The following is a 20813-nucleotide window of genomic DNA, read 5'->3' as shown; positions in this document are numbered from 1 at the left end:
TACGTTGTCACAAACACGAACGAACATTAAAACATGTAGAAGATGACAAGGGAACGTCACCATAAAAAATGGAAAATTTTAATCGTAAATTTTGATATTAAGTCAAAGATATAGATATCAAGATAAAAAAGATCAGTTGTCATTGTTAGTCTTATCTTTTTTAGCAGGATAAGTCTCTCCAGTGTACATGTTGAAAATTATCATTATTTAGAGCCAATATATCTACATATCTAAAAGTATTATTTGATTTTGGAATGTAGACTTAGAATCCATTATGATAATTGAAAGCAAGCTGCAATTTTTCCTTTTTCATATTTGTTTTTCAATTAACATACAAAGAGGGTAAACATAGTTGTATGGATAAATGCATATTTTTTTTGTTGTTGCAAACTTTGGCATTGAGCTTACATAACTAATATCTATGACTGCTCTTTTTTGTTTGAAAATTTATACTGCCTCTATGAAGAATCCATGTTTGTTGACGGCGACGCATATTGAAAAAGATACAGTTATGCGTAGGAACTATTTTGTTTTAAATATGTACTACGTATGTTCTTTCCGACCGGGCCTGAATTAGTGGTTCTATACCTGAATGTGGCCGTATACGGAATTATACTTATTATCGGGTTTGTAAAATCATGGGCAACACGACGAATGCCACATGATGAGTAGGATCTGCCTATCCTTTCGAAGATTCTGATATCATACCCAGTGTTTGGTGCGGTGCATATTGATCAGTATTTAGGTTTCTATATATGTTGAGTACTGTTGTTTGTCTTTGTCTTTTTTTTTCTTTTTTAGCCATGGCGTTTTATGTTAATATTCAACATATGAGTTTGATAGCCCCTCTGTTGTCTTTTGTCCCTCTTTCAAAGAATCCGAATGAAACAGAATTGAAAAACTATATTAACTTAGTAGCTTATAAAAGAATATGACAAAACTATAAAATAAACTTATACAATTATTTTAGAGTTTTGTTCTTATATTAAGGTCGGTCTTTCAATACGATTTTCTTCCACTTTAATGTGATATGCGTAAATTTAGGTGTTTCAGCAAAGACTAGATGGTTCCTTAGACTTTTACCGGAACTGGAAAAATTACACAGATGGTTTTGGAGATTTGAATCATGAATTCTGGCTCGGTTTGTATACTTTATGTTATTTTATTCATTTTTATACCGTTGGTTTTTCATTCTTAAACCGTTGTTTGTCCAGTTTGAATGGTTTTACACTAGTAATTTTTGGGCCCTTTATAGCTTGTTGGTCGGTGTGAGCCAAGGTTCCGTGTTGAAGGCCGTATATTGACCTATAATGGTTTACTTTTACAAATTGTTGTTTGGATGGAGAGTTGTCTCATTGGCACTAACACCACATCTTCCTATATCTATTATAAGCTGAAAACTATTGACTTGTACGCACTTATGCATTAATACATACCAGACAGGATCAACAATTCGCAGGGTTAATACTAAATTATAGTGTCCTTTACTCTTATAAATACTAAATTGATTGACTACTGGAGATAGTTTGTATTATTATCTATGACATTAAATGCTTCTATTTAAATCAAGTTTATTGGGTTGTTTATATAATTTGTTAAAGTTATTTTTTTGGTATAAATTTACTTACCGTTAACTCTCATTAATTATGTGTTACTAATTCGATGAAATCTTTATTTGATAGGGAATGAAAATCTACATATCATTACAAGCAACGGTAGATATAGTCTACGTGTTGAGCTTGGAGATTTGGAAGGAAATTGTTCCTACGCAGATTTCGAAACATTTAAAGTCGGAGACCCCAATTCCAAATACACACTTGAGGCAACTGACTGCACAGGACCTGCCGGTGAGCAATAGTTTTGTCTGTATGTTCAGACATAACATTACCCTACTATCCATACGCACATATACAAGCACACGCTGATTGCTGATAAGCTATATCGTATGTTCCTGGTTTATTAGTGACAGTTCGAAAGACTCAATATATTGCATAATTTCTTCAAAGGTTATATCTTAAAGAAATAGCTCAACTATAATCAGAGTAAAAAGTTATGGTAGGTCTATTTTGAAGAGTTCGTCTGACATTGACCTAATTTTGATTGAAAAATTGGTCAACCTCAGTTTTTGATCTGAGTTTAATGGAAATGTCGATCACCTATATTCAGTATGTGATTGAAATATAATCACGTCCCTTTAAAATTTACTTGCTAACCTTACTTCTATTCAGTTTTCACGTTAATCACTTTAATCATGGTTAAGAAATGTATTAAAAAAATACCGAATTCCGATGAAAATACAGAATGGAAAATATTCAACAAATGGCAAAATCAAAGGCGCAAAGACACCGACGATTGGTAACAATTGTCAAATTCTGACTTGGTACAGACATTCCCTAATGTAGTAAATGGTTGATTTAACACGATTTTATAGCAAGCCAAACATCTCACTTGTATGGCAGTAAACTAAAAAAAAGGTTTAGCATTGTCTAAAAATTGTTAAAGTGTACGTCTAAATAGGATCATCTGACCTTTGTCATAATTTTATGCTGCATCGTGCAATTATGTTTTCGTTTATCAGTCAATTTCTTCGTTAACGAAACTGCTCGTTCGTCATAATGAAGAAAGGGATTATCAGTCTTCTACAAACTTAGAATATTGTAAGGTCATCATTGCGCACATGATTTCTTGATTGGTTCTTATCATTAATTTGATTCATTGTCAGTGCAATGCATACAGTTAATGGATATGTTCCATTTAAGGCATTTCATTTATGTGTTAGTTTTAGGTATGAAATAAATTACTTTTAATTGTAAAATTTCATAAAATATGTTTTTGACAATAGATGACACAGCGCTGCGATAAACTTGTAGAAATAATAGTTTCCTAATAGTGATTTGTAGTATTTATCATATATTTTTAGTGAGGAATTGTCTTAAAGTGCACTTTAATTGATTCAACATCAGCGACACAACAAAATTGCATTCTAAAGTCAATTTTATTTTAGCTCTTTTATGCATCAAAAACTAATTAATTGTTTTAAATGTTCAATGAAAATGCTTTTTTTAAGGAAATTTGAAAGTATGCACCGCATAGTGATTATGACTTTCCTTACTTGCTGCGGATTTGCGGATAACTGCAAGTCCTATAAGTGTAAAAATAAGAACATAATATTTATCATAATTTCTGATATTAAAAATCCCATAAATATCCATAACAAACTAACTATACTTATTGTTGAAGTTGAAGGCTTTATAATGCAAACGTAAGACATAGGAACATATCTATTTTAGGAAACAGTTTGATCAGTCATAATAGTCAGAAATTTAGTACCTTTGACAACGATAATGATATTGATCCTAGAAACTGTGCAGTTAATGTACGTGGAGGATGGTGGTACAAGTCTTGTTTCCAGTCTAACCTGAATGGTGTATACGACCCCGAGCCAAACAAAGCAGGCATAAGGTGGAAGACCTGGCAACTAAAAGTTGATTTCAAATATACAAGGATGATGGTTAAAAGATATCTATGATATAAAGAACTATGTAATAGAAATGGTGTTTAGGGTTTTTATGTTTACTTATCTTGCATTGATACTTTTTGATTGGCAGGCAATGTTGACTTTTTTAGCTGCACTCATATTGATGATCAAAACAAAACAGATTGATTATTTTGACTTTAATACTCATTCAATGATAGGGTCTTTGCATCGGAAAATAAACACATTTATTCTAAAACAAGTTCTTGTCATGATACGAGTTTTGCTCTTCTCATATATTTTATGATGTAACACTAATCACTAACGGAGAGGGATTCACATGTACCAAGTTTTAGATTAGGTTTTAATGACATACAAGATATTTCTTGGTTTTCCTAAACGGAAGATTATATAGACATAAGAAGTATACTTAACAACAAAATTATTTTCATTTACCTGTGTATAATATGACGTAATATTTTTCAAATTTGATGGTATTCTAAAATTACTTAACATTTCACAGCTGTATTAAACTTTTTTTTAAAGATTCGTCCCTTATTCTTATCAATTATGTATTTACATTGGATCAAAGATCAAATGTATTAGTTCATTGTGTGTTAATTTGTGTTGCTACGTTTTTCGATTGAGAGAAGCCATTCCAATTGACATTTTTATAGTGTGTCTATCTATGTTGTGATGTTATACTATTGTTTCAGAAAAGGCAGAATGTTTGGTATTATTTAAACGTTTAATCCAACCGCAATTGTTAGTCAAGAATCTAAGGTTCAGTGGTTGTAGTCTGTTTACGTCGTTCATAAAGGTTTCTCGTTTCTCGTTTTTTATATAGTTTAGACCGTTGGTTTAACCGTTTGAATGGTTCTACACTAGTAATTTTTGGGGCCCTTTACAGCCTGCAGTTAGTTGTGAACCAATGCTCTGTGTTGACCTTGACCTATAATAGTTTACTTTTATAAATTGTTACTTGAATGGACATTTGTCCTATTGACACTCATAGCACATCTTCTTATATCTATATATGATGAAGATACAATCTTTCAATCAGTATAATTAAGGTCTGGAGCTGGCATTTCAGTAACTGCTAGTAGTCTTACTGTGCGAAGTGTTGTATGTTTGTTTTTTCTACAATGGCTAAATGTAAAGTGGGAGGGTGGAGATTTCTAAACACATGTTAAACTTGTCGTATTTTTGTGCTTGTCCTAAGTCTAAGGCCTCTTGTCTTTGTTAGTCTTATGTGATTTTTAATTTTAGTTTCTTTCAATGCTGCTCAACTTCGTACTTTATTTGGCATTTTAGTGTTGTGTTTCTGTTGTGTCGTAGTTCTCCTCTTATATTTGATGCGTTTCCCTAAGTTTTTGGATTTGCTTTTTTCTTAATCGATTTATGAATTTCGAACAGCGGTATACTAATGTTGCCTTTATTTATTTGTAGACGAAACGCGTCTGTCGTAATAACAAAATTTAATCCTCGTATCTATGATGAGTTTATCTATATATTTCGGAGTTTAGTATGCCGTTCATTATTTCTGAACCAGTACACATTTTTGTTTCGGGGACAGCTAAAGCACGCCTCCGGATACGGGAATTCCTCGCTGCATTGAAGACCCACTGGTGGCATTCAATTGTTATCTCCTCGATTGTCGTGCTGTTGTCTCTTTGACACATTCCCTAAATAAGTTTTCCGTTTTGATGGTTTTTTTTTGGTTTTGGCATTTAATTAAATTATGAATATTGTTCGTCTCTTCTTTTTTTTTTTATAGTTTATGTACATTTCATTATATTTATTTATCCGACATAAAAATTCAAAGTAACACATTTACTAAACATTTAAACTGAAGCCTCTAATTAAAATACACTTTTAAAGACTACAAAAATAAGTGAAAATGCACAAGCAATCGGATGTCATAATGTGTTTTTTCATCTTTCACCTGATTTTTTTTCTCCCATCGTTACGTTACATGTACCATGATGATTCAACAAGGAGTAATGATTGCAGGAAGGTTATATATCAATTGCAATACCACATTCATACTGATTTAACGTAAACATTGATGTTATATTATGAAGATGTCAGTAGTTTTTTTCAATGACCGAAACTAAGATCGTATTTGTGTTTTTTTCTTGAAATAATTTAATCTTCGAAATTTAAAAAAAATGTCTTTTTGAAACCTAAGCTGATAGATTGTTTCAAGATGGATAAGCTAAGCATGCCTTCAACTTTATATTTCAGCATTACATTGTCCGTTTGATTTCTATATATTTACAAAAATAAAATTCTTAAATATTTACCTTTTCAAAATAATATTACTTTTTGATGTATGTTAATATATGATATTTACGAAATTTGTTATCTGGTTCAAGAAAATTGGTACCGTTAATTTTATTACTACCACTGGGTCGATGCCTCTGCTGGTGGACTATTACATGTAGTCCCCGAGGGTATCACCTACCCAGTAGCCAGTACTTCGGTACTGGCATGAAAATACGGATTTTTTGTGTTATTAAAATTTACAAAAATCAAATTACAAAATGATAGAAATTATTATAAATTAAGGAATGTATCTCCCTCATGCAAAGCTCTGATTCCTTCCACGGATTTGGCTATACTTTTTGGACCTTTTGGTTTATAGCTCTTCATTTTTGATATCAGCTTTGGATTTCAAATATTTTGGGCACGAGCATCACTGAAGAGACATGTATTGTCGAAATGCGCATCTGGTGCAAGAAAATTGGTACCGTTAATTTTATTTTGACTAATAATTTCATAATTTTTGGTCTATAAATAAAAAAGAAATCACATTAGGGTCTAGCTTAATTCTATTGTTTGGAGTGTCGATTACCTGATGGAATAAAAAAACACACAAACAAAAAAATACAAATCAAACGTCATCTTTTGTACTTAAAAGACTTTTGTACAAAGTATTACAGTTACTAAAAATTAAAACTAGAGCATCTGATTAAAATACACTAGACAAACACTTTTAACGACTAAAGTGAAAATGCACAACCAATTTGATGTTAGAATTGTTTTTCTTCTTTCACCTGATTTTTCTGCTCCCATCGTTACGTCGTCATGACGATTTATAAGGAGTCATGCATGTAGGAAAGACAGAGACCAGTTGAATTATACAATTCGTACCAGTTAAACAATAGCATTGGTGTTATACAATGAAGGTATTTCATATACAATTTCATATATATGTTTTGTCATATATAGGCACTAAGTTAATTTATGTGTTCTTCATTGAAATGATTTAATCTTCAATTTAAAAAACAAATGAAATTTTGAAAGCTGAGATGAGGCGTCGGCTCAAAATGGATATGTTGAGAGTGCCTTTAACTTACTTTGCTAACCGTGTACTGTCCGTTTGACTTCTACATTGATATATTTATTGGCAAACAGAAATTCTTTAATATTTCTTTTTTTAAATTAATATTTTTTGCCTTGATGTATGTTAGTTTATAATATATACGAAATCTGACTATAAGTTTCATATTTTTTTGTTTTATAATTAAACAAGTTTCTCAGTAGGTCTGTACGTTATTTTGTATTGAAGCGCTGATTACCTGATGAATCAAAAAAATAACGTCTGCTTTTACATTGTTTTGTAATCAAACAATTCACGAAGACTAACTATGACAAACTATCACAAGTGACAAACACATGCCCCAGGCTTAAGACATACTAATAAAATCCAACAAGGTTTTATATAATATCTTCTTCTCAACACTTCTCTGACCATGTGGTTGTTATACTTATACTCTCCCTTCATAATGGATTAATTTATTTGTGAATTATTATCGAAATATTTTCCCAAAGGGTCTATCAATTAAACGTCTTTTTTTAAAAACTTATTGGCGTTTGATTAGCCACCAGCTTCAAATATTAAATGCATACAAAAGAAATTACACAATTGACAAAAGATCACGACCCTATTTTGTTATTTTTTTCTCGAATTGTCTAGTTCGTATACACCATGGATATTGTTGCAGTGACATACTAGTAGGCACAAATGCAAACAAAAACCCCAAAAACAACCAACCAAAAAACAAAAAAAAAAACAAACGAAAACGAACGAACTAAGAAACCCTTCTGAAAAAAAAAAATCCCCCCCCAAAAAGTCAAATTACAGAGGAAATGTGTTATCCAGCAGAATTATAATATTTTTTCACAACACTCTACATGTACGTTTTTCACCTTTTCACATCGACAAGGTTTAAGATGCACTGCCTGATGTTCATAACGCATAGGACACCAATTTGTCTCTTTATCCAAGATGTATAAGATACACATTTGGCCTTACAAGGCTTACAGATTTATGTCTGCAAGATAATCTCGAGGTTTGGGATACACATCTGGTATTTGACAAGGATTATGAAGCCCAGCAGGTTATCAACAAGATTATGGATGCGCAAACAAGCTGTTCACAATTAACGAGATAATCAGCTTATTTTCTACAAAGACATCACACTCAACAGGTTCTCCACAATGTCATATAAGTTCAACATGTTCACCATATGGCACAGGTCATATTGAAGGTTCCAACAAGATATAGGACATTCGACAGGTTCTTAACAAGTTCCCCATAAGTTCGAGGACAACAAAATAGCAACCAAGTCTTTTATGCTCAACAGGTAGATATATTTTAAAAGGCCTAAATCTATCAGAAAGTTCCCCAAAATGGATAAAACACGCAGCTTGTTCTTGCCACCACTTCGAGGGGGAAGGGGATACTTTTTGCTAGGCGTGAGTAACTTCAAGTACCCCACCCTTTTCATATGTTTTGTAAAACAAAATTACATACCTTGTCATATATCAACTATCAATAAACAGACCTGTCCCGCTCATAATCACGTTCATGTTTAGCAGCAGCGCAATCACAATAAACATACCTTGCTTTTCCAATAAATTTGCCACCTCTTAAACACTCAACAAACAATAAAAAATGTTTATTTCGGATAAATGTTGTAACACCCCAGAGTGTAACCTTGAAACTCAATTAATGAAACACTACCAAAAAGTGACATTGCCGTTCACTCTTAAAGGACGCTGATACTTTGGAATGTCTATTAATAATTGTTATTAAAGTACATGTGTACAAACCTTTGAATGTTAATTAGTTGCAACCGGATTTATAGCATCTATAACTAGCATCAGTGGAAAGACCACAATAGAATGAATTGAGATTAATTTGTTTGACAAATATCTAATGCATTTACGACTGCGGTTTAACCGCATAAATGTAAATACTGACATCGGATTAGTTTCGAATACTTATGGTATAATCAAGCAAATTATAAAATTAAATTTATTACTCTCATTACATAAAGTAAGTGGCCCCAGAGCCCTTAACCTTATGCGTTATTGATGCCTTTTTCTATAAATTGTCGGCATTCCTATTCAAAATTCAAACGAATTATGTGCCTCTCCTTGTCAACCTCTTTCTATTATAATATTAGTCGGAGTTCTCATATTTTAATTTCACTCGCCTTTGTAGCAATATACTAACTTCACATGCATATGAGGTTATATACATTTCCCAACCAATTCAAAAGCTTTCATCTGGTACTCAGACTTTATAAAATACACCGGTTTCTGAGCAGAGAGCTGATGAACCATGGTTATGAAAAAGAAAGCTTCGTCCTCTTTCTAAATAAAGTTTATCGGAGGATAACGATACTTTATTCATAAATATTCCATATCAACTTTACATAAAAGTAATGTATATAAAAGTAGTTTATTAGCTATGTGTTATAGTGTTCTTTTATTTACATAATAATATATTATTAACCTTGCCGGTTTAGTATTTTTTTGGTAATATCCTGTTTGCTTAATTAACTCGGTACTGATACATCCCGCCATTGTTTTATATTGCTTTGGTCATTTTTGTATTATTGTCTTTATTTTTTCTATTTAGCCTTGTCTATATGCCAATTTGTTTTTCTCTTTTTACATATTTTTTTGTGTTTAAATTGATTGAGATGTTGACTGTTTTATACATGTACATGCAGTTTTCACTGTTATGTCTGGTTTTTTTCATCACAAGTTCTTGTCAATATGTTAGAATTTTATGCGACTGCCATACATGTGAGAGGTTTAGCTTGCTACAAAACCAGGCTTAATCTACCTTTTTCTAGATATAGAAACAGCTGACGTATAACGTCAGAAATATGATAGTGGTTTTCCATTCGTTTGGTTTTTTTCTTAGTTTTCCATTTGATAAAGGACTTTTCATTTTGAGTTATTTTTTGAGATAAATATTTTTGTTATTTTCTTTTTATATAGTTTTCATATAGCTAAGAAAACATTTTGCTGAATAGAACATTACAGAAGTTACGAAAGACAAAATTGTAGTATTTTTCGGAGTTAATTTTGAATTTAAAAAAGAAGGTATGGTATGATTGAAAATTAGACAATTCTCCACATCATACCTATTCACCGTTCGGCTTTAAACAATGAACAAAGCCCATTACCCATAGTCAGCTATTAAAGACCTTGAAATGACTAATGTAAAACAATTTGTACTAGAAAAAATAGCGGCATAATTTAAGTAAAAAAAATGAACTAAAACAAATATGTAAAACATCAACAAACGACAAACACTGAATTACAACAAACAACAAAAAGACATAAATACTAATACTCGCAGTTACTGACAATGATTTCAAAGCTATTAACAACTAAGGCATGTAAGACTACATTACCAATCATTACATATCCAAAATCCAACAGATTTATGGTAAAGACGTCATAAACAGTAAGGGAAAACATGACCTTGTGCAATGCCAAGATACAAGTATCGACAGATTGTACATCAATATATGAGTATATGTATAAAACATAATATTCAGTTGGCTTTTAATTTACTGATAACAAAATAAAAAAAGTCGAAGTCCATTTCGCTGAGGTTATTGTTTAGGGGCCATTTGAATATAAGATAAGAAGATGTAATATGATGATGAGACAGTTCTTCAACAGATACTAATTTAATAGAAAATAAAAATGGAAGATGACAGTATGGGCTTCACCAGCGCGAAGTACCCATACTGCATAGTGAGCTATAAAAGCCTCTGAAAAGACAAATGCGAAACAATATGAACAAGAAACGAACATATTGATTTATTTACAATCAACAAACAATGAAATCGGATTTTTTTCTAGCTGCAGTGAAGACCAATTGGTGACCTTGTACGGGTTTCTACTCTCAGGTTGGTTTGTGTCTGATGGAGACTTTACTCGTTTGCATTTTCAATTTTAAATAGAATAAAAACAAGATTTTCCGTGAATTATTATGTATTGGTTTGCTATATTAATAAACTGACTTGACATCGTTTGATTGCACAAGCAAACACTTATAGCTGAAGTAATGAAATACTTTGTAATACCTGAAAATGGTGTTAGAGTACATGTTGGTAGAATATAAATAGGAAAATGATAGTTAAACTGTTAATTCTTGAATATACCAATGTTTGCATAAGTAACTTAACTGAGTTTTAAAACACTCTTTCTAATTAGAAAACCATTATGAGAATACAATTATAATAAGAACTTTTATGTCAAGTATCACTGGGGTAAAGCTGATGACCGTAACTGCATTCACGGTCATCCCAAGATGTCGGACGAAAAATTAGGTCAGTATTTGTTTTGTTTGTTTAAGTGTTTCTACATCATTTTCTTTACAATGCATACATTGGTACGATGTGTATTCATAAAAGATTCACACGGAAATCACAAATAACCACCGAGAAAAGTGTATGAAACTGGAAATCGGATCCGAAAAAATCGCTAAGATGACCGTAAATCGTGATTAAAGTATTTTCAAGATGACTGTAACATATAACAAGGATGACCGTGATTGGTAAATAGATGACCGTAGTTTGAGAAGGATGACCGTAACATTTAAAGGATGACCATCAATTCTAAGAAATATCCGTATTTGTATTACCCCTTTTTGTATCAAATAGTAAATCGTGTTGGTATTAAACGTATTTATAAGACTGCATTATCCTATAGATAGAAGAAAAAAAAATAGTTCACCATATAAAGTTTTCGATGAAAACACTTGTCATTCTGCATATCGGTCTGTACATTTCGGCGTTGAAGTAACTACACTTAAATGCAAGGAAAAGGTTAAAGGCCAAATATACATTCAGAAGAACAAACTATATCAAAAAGTCAGAGGCTATTATGTAGACGAAGGGTGTCAAACTGAATTAAAAAATGAACTTTATTAGGTCGGAAGTTTTCTTGTTTTGAATTGTTTTACATTGTTATTTAGGGGCCTTTTATAGCTGACTCTGCGGTATGGACTTTGCTCATTGTTGAGGGTCGTACGGTGACATATAGTTGTTAAATTCCGTGACATTTGGTCTCTTGTGGAGAGATGTCTCATTGGCAATCATACCACATCTTCTTTTTTTTATATTTATGAACTATTGCCAAATATTGAAGCAAAACTAAAAGATATAGGGCGATACGAAGACTTTTTTTCCGTATTGAAATCCATATGTAATTGAATATTTACTTAACATATTGCTTTTCATTTGTTACTGGATGTCGGAAGGTTTTAATCCCAGTCAGCAATATACTCCATAAGATATGTTCCAGACACGCTGGCATTCTGGATTACTATAAAGTAACTGTTCAAGGGTAAGGGAGTTAAATTTATAGGGGTTATAAAGCAAAAGGACTATCAGCTGAAAAACATACCAGTAAAACCAACTGAATGCAAAATAAATTTTGCAGGTCCATCGGATCCGGTGTTGTAAAGGGAATGTGTCATTTTTTGGTAGATGTTTTAAAAATTGTAATGAGCTTCCTCTGGAACCATACACATGGGCTCGATTACTGGATATTCATATGTTTAATGAACCGAGTTTTTGTTTCTTCAACTTTTTCGTCGTATCGCTGTCAATTTGTATTCAAATATTAATGTCGTTATCAATAAATATTTAATTATTTACGAGACATATGCAAATTTACTATCATTGTCATAAACTCAAAATACGGCAAATAGTGAAAGAAATTTATTAAATATATTTATATCCGCTAATCAAGCCCCTATTGAGACAAACTCAACAAAAAGCTATGAATACAATTATAGATATTTCTTAGAAAAGACGTTCATCCTTTAAAATTTACGGTCATCCTTTACATATTACGGTTATCTTTTAACCAATTACGGTCACCCTTGTTATGAATCGCTGATTCTGTTATGGTCAATTATGATTTATGGTCATCTTAGCGATTTTTTCAAATCCAATTTCCTGTTTAATACACATTTCTCTGTAGTAATTTGTGATTTCAGTGTGAATCTTTTATAAATTTACATCGTACCAATGTATGCTTTGTAAAAAAATGATATAGAAACACTTAAACAGACAATACAAATAGTGACCTAATTTTCATCCGACATCTTGGGATGACCGTGAATGCAGTTTGGTCATCAGCTTTACCCCAGTGAAGTATACGCTGATTGATAAACTTTTTCTTCCTGATTAGACACGAGCGTTGGCGAGTTTCTGCAACGACAAAATAAATTTGTTAATATTTTATAATTTCAGAATAATAAAAAATGCTGAAAGCTACACTGAACCGTTGATTGGTTTAATCAATAATTGATTGCATAATTACATGGGTTCCGTTTAAAGAATCTTAGTTATAGACATGTCTTAGTGATGCGAAGAATTTCTTTAATTTTGGAAAATCTTTAACAAATGACGTATTAGGTAATTACATACATGTATATGCCAAAACATAAATATGAAAATACGAAATTGAAAAAAATGTTTTCCAATTAGGTTTTATTATAAAAATATTTGAACAGGTTTCATTCACACCAAATGATATATTCAAATGATATATATTCTCCATTGAAGTGAGACGCACTAATGCTTATAAAACTGACTACCAATTAAGATTGATCTACCACTAATGGTTCCCCTTGAGTTAGCCTAATCACAAACTAATACATGTAAACTAAGCAACATTTTCAAAGTCATTAGACCATGACTGAGTCAAAGGCTCATTATAAAGGGAGCGGAGTTAATTAATCTCCATGTGCCAATGCTTTTAAAACTGCATACCAAATGTCATCGACTTACCTCTAGTGGTTCCCCATAGACTGACCTAATCACAAACTAATAAATGTAAACTAAGTAAATTAAAGTTTAAGTCATTATACCATGACTGAGGGGGCAATGCCGAATAATTTAAAAAAAAAAAAACAGATGCCCAAATGCTAATACAACTGCACACCAAATATTATTGCCTAACACTTTAGGTTCACCATAAACTAGACCTAATTACAAACGAACACATTGATGACAGTGCCGACGCCGGAAATAACATGCCTATGTCTTGTGTTTTTACTCAGTAAATGCGAGACAAAAACGTATTTACATGAAATATCTCTGACTGAACATGTCCAATTTAATTTGTGATATCTCCAAAATATCTTCATAACATGCATTCAATTTATATACGGTTATCAGTATTTAATATTTTAAACCAAAACTTAACCATTCTTCTTTTTCCTGTCATAATACAGTAGGTAACGTCACAATAGGGTAAAACATGACAGTAAACCATGTTATAAACAGTCGTTTTTCGAACCCTTCTCTGTATTATCAGCTTTATGATTACAGCACACTTCACAACCTAAATTAAGGATGTACACCTCTGAGGAGCCAACAATTTCTAGAATTACACTTTTTTTCTGAACCTGATTTTTGGGTTTATAAGACTATAACAAAATAATTGGTGAAGAAAAAATCATAGGGTGGTGCACTTCTTTTTTTGCTACGGCCCTTTAAAAATGCCCAATTTTGATGATTTTCCCATTTTTCAACGAGTTTTACCTATTTTTGGGCTATTATCATAAAAAAAATCACAGTTCCACAATTAAACTTTTTTTCATACTTTCTATAAAGATGAAGTTGGCCTATCTAAATAAATTTTACTTAAAAAAACTATAGGTAGGTGTTAATATAAGAAAGTTTTATCATATTTTGACGCTTTTTTGTTGAAAAAATACATATCTAAGAAATTTGAAAAGACTAATAAAAAGGATATTGGATGTACATGATTCTTGTAAAATCATTTTTTGTATCCCTAACCCATTTTCTGAAAATTTTGGCTAAAAATACTGACTTGATTGATCGTCAAATTTGAAAACTGGATTACTCCAAAACCATTCATTCTAAATACACAATGTTTTCACAGAGTTATGTTTGATTATAATATTTTTAAAATTCATTGATATTTTCCACTTGTATCACATGTTTTGGAAATATTCAAGAACGAGATTTCAACGAGACTGAACGAGACTGAAAAGTCAGAAGAATACATCCTTAAGAATACCAGATACAAAATTGATAAACAAGGAGAATTTCATTTTAAGTTAAAATAATTATCTACAATGTTATCCATTCGTCTGATGTGTTTGAGCTTTTGATTAGGGGCTTTCTTTTTTGCATTCTTCTCTTTTTATATATTTACTATTTCAGTACTTTGCAATAGAAATTTAAAAAGAAATAGTAATCATGGGATTTTGATTTCTATCAACCGATTGGTCTCAAGATCAAATAAGAAAAGTTAAAGTGTATTAAGTGTTGAACATAAAAAGGTTTTAATGTAAAGGATTATCTCACATATAGTGGTTTTAAAGAAATAACCATTTGAAAATGTTTTTGAACTAATTTATAATCCTGGTACCTTTGATAACTATTTGATAGTTGTAATTAAGGTGGTAAGTCGTCGTGTAGACAGACGTCTTTTGATGTCTGATAGTTTCATAATACCTATGTCACATAGGAATAAATAGGTTTCCATTACATACAAGGTTGATGTTTCCGTTGTTTCTATCGTAATTTGTTCTAAGAACATTTTAACCCAGTTAAAATGTATTTTCCTCTCATACATTTGTACTCTTTGATGACAAGTGATACGGTGACCTATATATAGTTGTTAATGTCTGTGTCATTTTGATCTCTTGTGGACAGTTGTCTCATTGGCAATCATACCACATTTTTTTTATATCCGACTAAATTTGACACAATGATGAATAAGAGATCTGGAACATTCGTTTCTATTAGTGACCAGCAAGTAATCAAATTGAAGACAAATCAAGCAATGTAAGCAACCATAAACAATATGTCATGTGCAATATTTTTGGATATATGTTTCAACTGCTGATATTATACATATGACCAGAACTATTATTTTTTGTTACTAATATTGAATTATTGCTTTTATAGCAAACAATTTTGGTATTTAAAAATTTACATCAAAATGCTAGTGCGCCTTTATATACAGATAACTATATGTCTTATATAACCATTCAATGATTTACCTGTCTGGCCTAACTATTTGTTTAGACCCCCTCCTCAAGGAATTACCAACCTAGTAGTCTGCACTTATTTATTAACATGGATTACCATTCATATAGTCATATTCGATATACGTACTTTTATCCAGGGTAAAAATTTGCTTATCTGTATTTGGCAAACATTACGGAATTTGGCCCTCAGTGCTATTACTTCATTCGGAACGTTAATTATTTTCATAATGGTGCCACTGATGAGTCTTTTGTAGACAAAACGCGGGTTTTGCTAAAACAAATTGCACTACTGGTGACAATTTTTCACCGATGATGTCACAAGCTCGATAGTCGGCACTTGTGGGTTTACATGAATTGTCATTCTTTATATTTTTTCATAGACTAATTGTTTTGAATAGCGGTATACTACTGCTGCCTTTATTTAAAAACTGTCAATTGTTTGAGATGCTTAGACTTTAATATCCCAAGGAATAGATTTCCTTTGCCATGATTGGCAAACCCTTTGGAATTGTTGGCCCTTCGTGCTCTTCAACATAGTTTTTGTTGGGCATGTTTGTTTTTTTTTGTACTAGAGCGTTATTTATGAGTCGTTTGTAGACAAAATGTGCGTCGGCATAAAACATAAAAGCAAAGTATCTTTGATGAGTGTTTTGGAAAATAGTCATGTTTAATCGTTTCAGTCAAACATTCTCTATAATAGTGAGAGAACAAACCACATATTCTGTCAGAGGCACAGACGACTTTATAAAAAAACCAAATACCACCATTTGATTTTTGTACGTTATGGAAAAAAGTAAAACACAAAAATACTGAACTTAGAGGAAAATCAATTGGAAAATCGATAATCACATGGCAAAATCAAATAACAAAACGCATCAAAAACGAATGGACCAGAACTGTCATATTCCTGACTTAATACAGGCATTTTCAAATGTAGAAAATGGTGGATTAAACCTGGTTCTATAGCATGTATACATAGCGCTAACCCTCTCACTTTGATGACAGTCTCGTCAAATTCCGTTATATTTACATTGATGCGTTAACTAAACAGGCACAATAAATAAAATAGTCAAAATATGGGTACATCAGTCATCATCGTATAACAATTTTAAAAGGAACAATTTAACAGAACACAAAACATCTATCTAGAAAACATTCACTGACTTGTGTGACGCTTATACATAGCACGCCACCAAAAAATGAAAGACAATACAAACACATTGACGAGATGTATAAGTACCGAGCCATAGGCTATAGGAGAAGGCTGATGCAATCATTAACCTTATCAGCATATTCAGGTATTCTAATCCAGAGTGATAACGGATGTGTATGATCCAGTAGAAAATTTAGAACATTTAGCATAACTAACTTTTTAATTTTAGACTGTTATTGAAAAATTTAATATCATTATATGTATTATGAATTAATTATATAATTATGTATCACAATATATACTTGGTGTATTTTCAGATGAAATAAAAATAAATTACAAAAAAAAAAATAAAAAAAATAAAAAAAAAAAAGTACCGAGCCACGTCAAACGGATATCATATAAAACCATTCAACAGTCAAAGTAATATTAATAATAGAACAAAGATAAATGAAAGAACTATAAAACACGTTGTTAAGATGATAAACAACATCAGTACTCAGGTACGCAGAATCTATACATCAAGACCATCGTGTATTATTTGTGAGGTTGATACGGAATATTTATCAACCAGGTCTTGGTACCTTCCGATGAACTTTTTTTTGAAATAGAACGAGTGCATTTTACTCCAAAGTCGAGTTTGTATACTGCAGATTCTAGATTTCTTTTATTTCGATTTGAGACCCGTATGATACTAATGTGAATGTAAGGTAAAAGATCGAGTCAGTCTTTCCCGCCATCTTTAAAGCATTCAATTTCGCAGAAAGGTGCTCAATAATCCATTATTTTTAGCCGATTTTGTTCCTAAACTAATGCTCTTCTAAAAGTAAAAAAATTAAATTCTATTTTTTTTTTATATAACTTTCTCAACAAAGTGAATACAATTGAAACAGTACTAATAGACAACCTTACTTAAAAAAACACGATACCTAGTTATGGACTTTGCATATTCTTGCAGGCTTTTTTGTAATTATATAAAGTTGGTACTTTGTTCAGTCTATATAATTGATCAATAGTATTCTTAAAATTGCGTTCCTTAATAAAATTGAGAATGGAAATGGGGAATGAGTCAAAGAGACAACAACCTGATCATAGAAAAAACAACAGCAGAAGGTCACGAACAGGTCTTCAATGTAGCGAGACATTACCGCACCCGGAGGCGTCCTTCAGCTGGCACCTAAACAAATATATACTAGTTCTGTGATAATGAACGCCATACTAAATTACAAATTGTACACAAGAAACTAAAATTAAAATAATACAAGACTAACAAAGGCCAGAGGGTCCTGACTCTGGACAGGCGCAAAAATGCGGTGGGGTTAAACATGTTTATGAGATCTCAACCCTCCCCTATACCTCTATCCAATGTAGAAAAGTAAACGCATAACTATACGCATACACATACAAGAAACAGACAGAAGATATCAAAGGGACAATCACCACCCCCCCCCCCCAAAAAAAAAAGAACGAATATAAATCTCTTGAGCAGTATGAACAAAAATCATGGGAAATCCCGTCTGAGCTTGAATGTTTAACAGATCATCTCCACTAGTGGAATACGTATCGCCCCGCATGGCTAGTACAAACCAAAGCAACACGTATCAACAGATTAACACGACCATGCTATAGGTCTATACATATTGATGAAAATAGAAAACTTATATAAATATAAAATTAAGAAGCACTTGGTACTGAAATATTTCATCTTTTTATTCAATCAATCTAGAAAAAGTATACAAATGATGGATATTATTCCAATATTGTTTTCACAAGTAACATTGTGACGTACAAATAAGTGTTTCCTAAATAAAACAAATGTAACATGTACGAAATTTATTCATAGATACCGGTTCTTTGGTGCATCTCTTTACATAACGTAGCAATTACAAATGAATTTTATTTGATATTTGTACACCATACTAGTTATCGTTCCTACGGTGTCTCTCTCTACACTTACCGTAGCAAATAAAAATGGATTTTATTTTATCCCTGTACGTCCTACTAGTTTTGTAATATATTATAAAATTGATAGTAGAGTTAAGTAGAAATGGTATATAAGATAAAGCCATTACAAGTTCAAAGACATTACTGGTATATTTATATGGCTTCATGTTTATAAATATGATCATCATTCCTATGGCTCCTGGTAATTGACAAATTGTAAATGTGAACGTAATTGTCAATAATGTTTTTGTCACTTGCATTTCTTTACTTGTTACAGCTTTAGTCATTCCTTCCGTAATTTGGAATCGACGTCTTCCGGAAATAATTACGACTACTCCAGTTAGAGTGCTCATTAACATGACACCAAAGACAGGAACAAATTTAAAAACACAGGTCAACACTATGTTATAAGAGTCTGTAAAGTCAACAAACTGTCCGAGTCTTGTGGCTTTTATTACATAAACAATGGTTCCGGTATCATTTGAATACATGTTCACTGCACGGAAGTAAAAACCTTGTGGCAGAGACACGATCAGGGTCATGGCGTATGTCATAAGTACAGAGATTACAGCTGTTTTATGCGTGAAGTAATGTTTTACTGTCATTGGTTTTAGCACACAGAAAAGTCTCTCTGCGGAAAGCATGAAAGTCAGAATGTTGCCAATGCGATTAGGTATCGCTGCCATAAAACCATCAAAGTAAGGTAGCATTTGTATCATTTGGTTAGCTGTCAGTGGAGCGCCAACATATATAGAGACTATTTTGATAACGTATACAATGGCTGTAAGCAATATGAAAATGTCTGTAGCTGCCAATGCCACAAGAATGACAACAGTGGATGTTTTACTTTTCAACTTGTAAAACATTACACAACATAAAGCATTTAAAATAAGCCCAGACAATATCAGAATAGGAATTATCCCAAAGTAACATATCTTTTTGATCATGATGACAATATCTTTTTGTATAACGTAATAGTTGGTGTCAGTATCTACACTGACATTCATTGCTACGGACAAATTTAAGATGGAATCCTCAAGTAATGACATTTTTCGTGCAGTCCTATAGAAGATGTTTGAAACGATGACAAATTTAAGCTTTTTATACTATTCTATATCCTTTGAACAGGGATTTAAATAATCTGTAAAATAAAGTTTAATAGAAAAGACATCGAATGGATAACCTTTTATTTTATTACGAAAATCAAAGGTAAAAAAAAATTAAGAGTATTACATTCAATTCATCTCCGTTGCAAGTTGGACACATTGTAAAGCTATTGCATTGAAAATCTTTTCAATGAAGGAGATTATTATTTATGTTTTATATTATTTGTTATATTGATGGTTTTTACTTTCATTTGACATAAAAGACAACATAAACATGTGAACTGAAGGACATTTTTTTTTATCATAGATGAAACATGAAAAAATCATTAAAGTGAATTAAAAAAAAGGAAATCAACGATATATCATTCAATCCTTTTACTAGTTATTTCTATCACTTTTCTTCTTTAGCAAAAAAAAAAAAAATGTATTTCCAAAATACAACATACCTTCATTCAAGTATTTTAGAATATCTATGATGTCACCCGGGTTTCAACGGGTTTGTAATGCAGTGGTTGTCATTTGTTTATATGTTACATATTTGTTTTTTCATTTATTTGTTTGGTAAATAAATTAGGCCGTTCGTTTTCTCGTTTGAATTATTTAACATTGTCATTTCGGCGCATTTTATAGCTGACTATGCAGTATGGGCTTTATTCATTGTTGAAGGCCATATGGTGACCTATAAATGTTAGTTTCTGTGTCATTTTGGTTCCTTGTGGAGAGTTGTCTAATTGGTAATCATACCAAATCTTCTTTTTGTTTTATATTAGCTCTTATCAG

General features: G+C 31.7%; 1 long non-coding RNA gene across 1 annotated transcript; it reads left to right on the top strand.

The window, feature by feature from the left end:
* Window positions 1–1049: 1049 nt before the first annotated feature.
* Window positions 1050–3721, top strand: LOC143043496 (uncharacterized). Its single transcript, XR_012968425.1, has 3 exons — window positions 1050–1141; window positions 1683–1847; window positions 3291–3721. It is a non-coding gene; the product is annotated as an uncharacterized LOC143043496 (long non-coding RNA).
* Window positions 3722–20813: the final 17092 nt, after the last annotated feature.

The sequence above is a fragment of the Mytilus galloprovincialis genome, chromosome 8, assembly GCF_965363235.1.
Source record: "Mytilus galloprovincialis chromosome 8, xbMytGall1.hap1.1, whole genome shotgun sequence".
In the NCBI taxonomy this organism is placed as follows: Eukaryota; Metazoa; Mollusca; class Bivalvia; order Mytilida; family Mytilidae; genus Mytilus; species Mytilus galloprovincialis.
This window is presented reverse-complemented; position numbering and strand designations above follow the sequence as displayed.